Raw genomic sequence first — 6,375 nt, forward strand, 5'->3', positions numbered from 1 at the left:
GTCAAACGTAGCCATTACTTAGCAGCAAGTGGTCCAATCTAGTTGCCCAGTCAATTTAACCATTTCCCAGTCAAATATAGTCGTTGGATGACTTTCTCTCCCTATTTAACATGTAGCCTTGATCTGGTTCTTCAACTCATCTTGAGGATGAACCAAGCTCGTTGGTTCGAAATGCGTCAACAATATGAATTTGGATGTGATTTTCGCTAAAGACTCTTCTCATAAACATAATTTTCTTCTTCAGAGCGTAGGCAATGCAATCCTACGTGTCCTTACTACTATGAGGTTGAGCTCACTTCGATATGTTGAAGCGATGTGCAGGTCCTTACCTCTCGTCTTACCGCCTAAAAACATTAGATTCAAGAACACATCCACCACAATTTCAATCAATACATGCATATAAACTAGTCACACATGTGCACCTCTAATAGCCTTCCCTGACAATGATGCCAACATGTTGGGTGGGGCAATTGTTCTTTTAATTTAGAGCAATAGATCTGACTTTCACATTAATTGTCAATCCGGGCAAGCCTTTTTATTTCAAGGTTATCACATAAAGTATATGCAAGGACAAATGGTGACTAATGATAATGAATCTCAAACTCAATCGTTGTAATAACACTCTCAACAATCCAACACTCTGGTTGTTACACTCTCGAACCATGCTCACACTTTTAGAAAGTAAAACACATAATGCAGAATAAACCACTTTGTCATGCAATCACTCTTATTCAAAAAGAAACAACACTTTCAGAAACCATTCACTCAAGCAAATGTTGAAACACACATTCAAATGAAATAAAGATGCCATCAAACTGTAACAAGAATTAAATAACTGACACACTAACAAAGGGATCGATCCAAGACCTACGTTGTCAGATAATACAGAGGTCAGAATTATGCAATCATTAAAGCATGAATAAGATTAATACTAACAATAACAACAATCATACATGAATCATAACTAAAATAAAATAAATCAAATTGCTACAATACCTTTATAACTAGTGATCCATGCTAAGAAGGAGGGCCCTTCCTTCCTAGCAGGGATTGGTACACTAAACAACACACAAGCTAGTCAACAGAAAGGTATGGTGCCACTGCAACAACCTTGGTGAAAATTCCATGTAATAAAAGTTAATAAAGGAAAAAATAATAACCACGGTTGATGGGACACTTATTCCAAGTTGAATGTTGGGCAAGACATCCTAATGTGGTTGTTCATCAGTTTATTATGGCTAAGGCAATTGGCAAAGGAAATGCCTATGGCTTTGGAAAGAAAAAATGGCATTTTTGGCACATTTATTTATGAAAATAATGGAAATTATGAGAAAAGGGAGGTGAAAGGTCACAGGTTGCAAGTGAGGAGGAAAATGAAGGAAAATAATGGAAAATGAAGAAAATGGAGGCCTAATTAATAAAACGGTTTTTGAGGATTAGTTGGTAATCTTTTGTCAGTTCATTTTTGGAGCTCTCTCATTATTCTCTCTCTCTCTCTCTCTCTCTCTCTCTCTCTCACCCTCACTCTTGGACACTTAGAGTTTTCTTGGGAAATTTTGGCATTGGATTAAAAAAGGCAAGAGGAAGCAAAGATCAAGCAAGGAAAGTCAGGGTCAAGCAGCTACAACAAGATTCTTTACAGGTATCGACTTGCATGTGTTTTTTCCTTGCTAGATTTGGCTTGCATGGTATTGCATGTGGTTCTTTTGTTGTTATGGCATGGGTTTTGCCAGGTGTAACAGTGTTTTTAGCGTAGCCTTTCCATTTCCGGATAGCCATGGTGTGATGGGGTTCTCTTGTTTTGGTTGAGCAAGATTGTTGGATGGATTTGAAGTTGAGTGAGATCGATCTCCGAATGATGGAGCACATGGCCTAGTGTTCCCTAAATCGGACTGTGGATCACGTTAAAACCACTAGCATAGTGACCCCTATTCCAGAATATGGGTTGCGGTAAATCCAGGATTGTGTTGCCTCGGAGGACTTAGGAATCCTTGTCGGTGAATGGAAGGATATATGGTAAAACCAAGAGGTGGTTTCCTCTTCATTGGGCCTAGTAATCCCATGTTTGGGATATGCGGAAAATCCTAGAGAGTGGGTCTTGGTTTAGGGCCTAGTGATCCGTGTTTCGGTTGCGGTAAACCTTGAGAGACTAGGAAACGGGAAAATTCCTCACGGTGTAGGTGGAGAAATCTAATGGCATCCATGCTTGTTTGGCCTAGTGATTGGGTGGAGATCATGGTAAAGCTTGTTATGACATGTTTGTTATGTTGACCTAGTGATCCGAGATGGATTACAGTAAAGCTTGATTTCTATTGATGAGGGTGAGGTGGTTTAGCCTCAGGATGCCCTGGTTGGTTCTTTGGTTTGAGACCCATATTCATGCTTGGAATATGGCACGGGGTGAATGGATGAAGAGAGATTTGGCTCAACCATTCTATGGTCGGGTGGAACGAGGTAGTCCCATCCTGGGTTTGGATTTTGCACCATCAATGAAAGGTTATTTCTGCTTGTATTTCTATGAGTATTATATTGGTTTATATGTGGATCATATGGTTGTGATTTCATTGGTATTTATGTTGCTATTATGTTGGTTATATATGTGTTTTATGACAATGGCTATGTATGGATCTCATCATGTTTTTACTTGTAAATTAGTGGACAATGTATCTATGACCTAATATATTACACCGCAACAAATGGTATGAGGGAACAATGGTTCTTAGAAATTCTCAGATAAGTGTGAGATCCTTATGCTTAATTCTGTTTTTACACCTTTAGATTGCATGTTTGTGATATGTTTGACGAAATTTATGTCATGGCTAGTAGGGGTTTGGTTAAAGGCGTGTTCAAGTATTTGCTTTAGCATCATTATTTCCCTGTCATTTTACTATTTTGGAGATGTCATGCAATTCTGGGCAGTGACCTGGGCTCTGGGCTTGAAAAAATGGCTTAAATCCCAAGGATGTAGGCACAAAACTAGAAAAAATAGTTCTTGGACACTGGCATGCCTATAGAATGAGAGCATTCAGAGCCTCCTGGACGTTAGCAAACTTATGTCATGAGAGCATCCAGAGGTCAAGTAATCGAAAACTTCAGTGGGACCTAGGGGTAAGTTTCTTGAAGTGTTGGGATGGTTCTCGGAGGTCTTGTAGCTGATTTGGAAGGTTTATATGTTGTGTTTCTGTCGATTCCATTTCCTTAAGGTCACAAAGGAGGTTGAATCCAATCATAGTAGCCTCTCGTCGCATGTTTACCTGGGTTGGATGGTTACTTGGGTAGATGTGGGAGGAGGGTGTTACAGAGTGGTATTAGAGCATGGTTCACCCCTCGGACTGGATGGGTTGTGTGTGTTGGTCATGCATGCATGTTGGTTGCATGTGTGTCTCTTATGCTTGCATTCCATGTGCTTGTTGCATTGCAAAATGTTGATCATGGTTATAATGATGTCGTGATGTGGAAATTGATGTTGTTATTGTGGAGTGCATCATCATGAGCATATGATTGGTTACATGTTGTTATATGTCACTTACATGTATCATTTTGTATGCTTGGTTATATTCTTGTATGCTTGGTTGTATGTATCATTCTTGTAAACTTTGTTTCAAGTATTGTTCGCTTATGCTTGATTATATGCATTCATGCGTGTGTGTGGTTGATTACACATTGCTTATGCATGTTGATGTTTTCATGTGGCCATGTGTATAGTGGCATAATGGTTGTTGTCATGCATGAGGTCATGGCATGTGTAATTGATATGGTCATGCATTGATGATTGGACTCTAGCTAGAATGATGCTAATGTGTTGATGCACTTGATTGTATATGTATATATGTTGTTATGATTATGTTATACATGTATCATGTTGATTTGATGATCTTGCAAATGAGACATCCTCCCTGAGCTATGTTAAGGTACGTTGGTTTATTATGATTTGGTTTAGCTGAAATAGTATTTCTTGCAGTAGAAAGATCAAATGGCTAGCAAGATGGTATACTAGAAAGACTCTCCCTATGAATCAGATGAGCAACGTGGTGTTGGGAACTCTTCTAATTTGGCAGAGACATTGAAACACTTGAAGGAAGAAATAAGGAGTTGTAAGGCAAACAATGACAGAATCATACAGGCACAAGAGAAACAAGCAGAGGTTAATGTTATACTTCTTCAGAGTTTGTCAGAATTGTAGCGACAAGGGCCACTTCGGATCAACCATGGACAAGAGGACAAAACTAATGGGGTGTATGGCAGTAGGTCTCATGGTGGTCACATTTCAGATAGAGATGACACTATTCGAGATGGCAGGTTATTAGATACTCTGGATAGGAGAGGTGATGGATACATGTACTATTTTAGTTATGGTTCTGATAGACATCATGATCGTTATCGTTATCATCCTTAATGAAGGAGTGATAGGGGATACTTGCCAGATGAGTTTAAGAAATCAAAGCCACCTACTTTTGATGGAGATGTGAAGAAGTCAGAAGATGCAGAGGCTTGGATACTTGGGATGAACAAATTCTTTGAGTTGTATAATTACACAGATAACAGGAAGGCCATAGTAGCGATCTTCAGCTTGAAAGGTAAAGCAAACATTTGGTGGGAAGATGTGAAGAGGGTCAGAGACATCAAGGCAGATGACTTGAGCTGGCATGAGTTCAAGAGGCTTTTCAGTAAGAAGTACTTGTCAGAAAGGAATTACGACAGTAAGGCCAAAGAATTCTATGAGCTAAAGATGGGATCAATGACAGATGAAGAGTACACATCCAAATTTCTAGAGCTATTTAGCTATGTATCGTATCTTAAAGATGCGAAAGCTGAAGTTCAATGATTTGTCAGTGTATTACCAATAGCATTTAGAGATCAAATTAAGTATGATGAGCCTCGGTCACTTGAGGAAGTTATTGGGAAATTGAAGCATTGCTACGATCAGTAAAAGCGTAAGAATGAATCTCAACAAGGATGGAAAGGGAAAACAAAGGTAAAGGTAAATGGTAGCTGAAAAGAACAAGGCCTCAGAATCCACATGAGAAAGAAAATGTGGCACTGCAAAAGAGGTTCAATGGAGCTAGACAGGGACATGGGTGTTGGGTCCCTATAATACTAGTGATTACCCCATTACTATTGTAGTTATACCCCTTATTTATATTGATGTACCCATGTAGTGCCCATATTGTTACTATTGTGCCACATAGAAGCCCACTATTGTTATTGTTGTGCCCTACAATATTATTGTTATGTAGGCTTTGATTGTATTGGGACCACTTAGACTCCTATATATAGAAAGGAGGTATTTTCATTTGTAGCATCCAAGAATTGTTCATTTATGTAATGTAAAGGAGGTTGCCCCCTCGAAGAGGCTAAATTCTAAGGCGTGGATCTCTCTTTTCTATCTTTTTTTGAGCTGGTTTCATAACATTTGGTATCAGAGCTTTGGATTCTAGGGTTTCGCTGCTCCAAACAGGTCATCGTGGCATTTTCGCTATAACTTTTTTTCTGTGACGTTTCAGAAGTCGCAACAAAAACCCATTTGAGAACAAATCGCGCTGAACCTTGGGTCCGAATTTCAGAGTTTTTCGCGCGACATTTGCGGAGATATGATCTGAGGAAGTTGGTCTTTTTGCAGACTCTTGAATTACACTCAAAACAGGTGACCTAGGGAAAATCGTCATAACTTTCTTTCTGAGCATCGGATTGAAATTTCGTAAGAAGGTACAGAAAGAGGACGGACTCTGGTTTCCTTTTATATATTTTTCAGAGTCAAAAGTTGAAACAGTGACACGTGGCACGTCGTCCAAGTTCGCTCTACTGAACTAGTCTATAATCAAGTAATTGTGGGAGATTTCACATAACTCTTCCTTGGAGAATCCAATTTGGGTCAGACTTGTGGCATTGGAAAGAGGACACAGAGGGCTACTACAGGTCACAAATTCAAAACTAGATAATCAGAAAGTATAGAGATACATCGGAGGCAATATCGAGCTCCTACAAAGTGAAAAAAGGTGTGTAGATTTTCTTTAATTTTTGCTTAAGCTTGGTTTGAAAATTTATTTTGAAGGTATTCAAAGGGAATATTAGAGAATTATTATCGGTAACTGATGCCACGAGGAAAGAAAATGCAAACACCTAGTAAGGAGCCTGAAAGCTCTAGCATGACTCATGAAGAAGAAGAAGAAATGCTATATGATATATCAAAATTACAAGAACAAGTGCAACGAGTGTCACTTGCACAAAAAGCAACAGAATCTAAAATGGATGGTTTAAGCAAAGATGTAGAAGCTAAGATGGATGGTTTAAAGAAAGGTGTAGAAGCTAAGATGGATGGCATGGAAATTAAAATTGATGGCATGGATGATAAGATGGATAAGTTGCTACAAGAAA

This window comes from Pinus tabuliformis, chromosome 9 (genome assembly GCF_031772625.1).
Source record: "Pinus tabuliformis cultivar Carrire ecotype Pingquan chromosome 9, CPIR1, whole genome shotgun sequence".
Taxonomy (NCBI): domain Eukaryota; kingdom Viridiplantae; phylum Streptophyta; class Pinopsida; order Pinales; family Pinaceae; genus Pinus; species Pinus tabuliformis.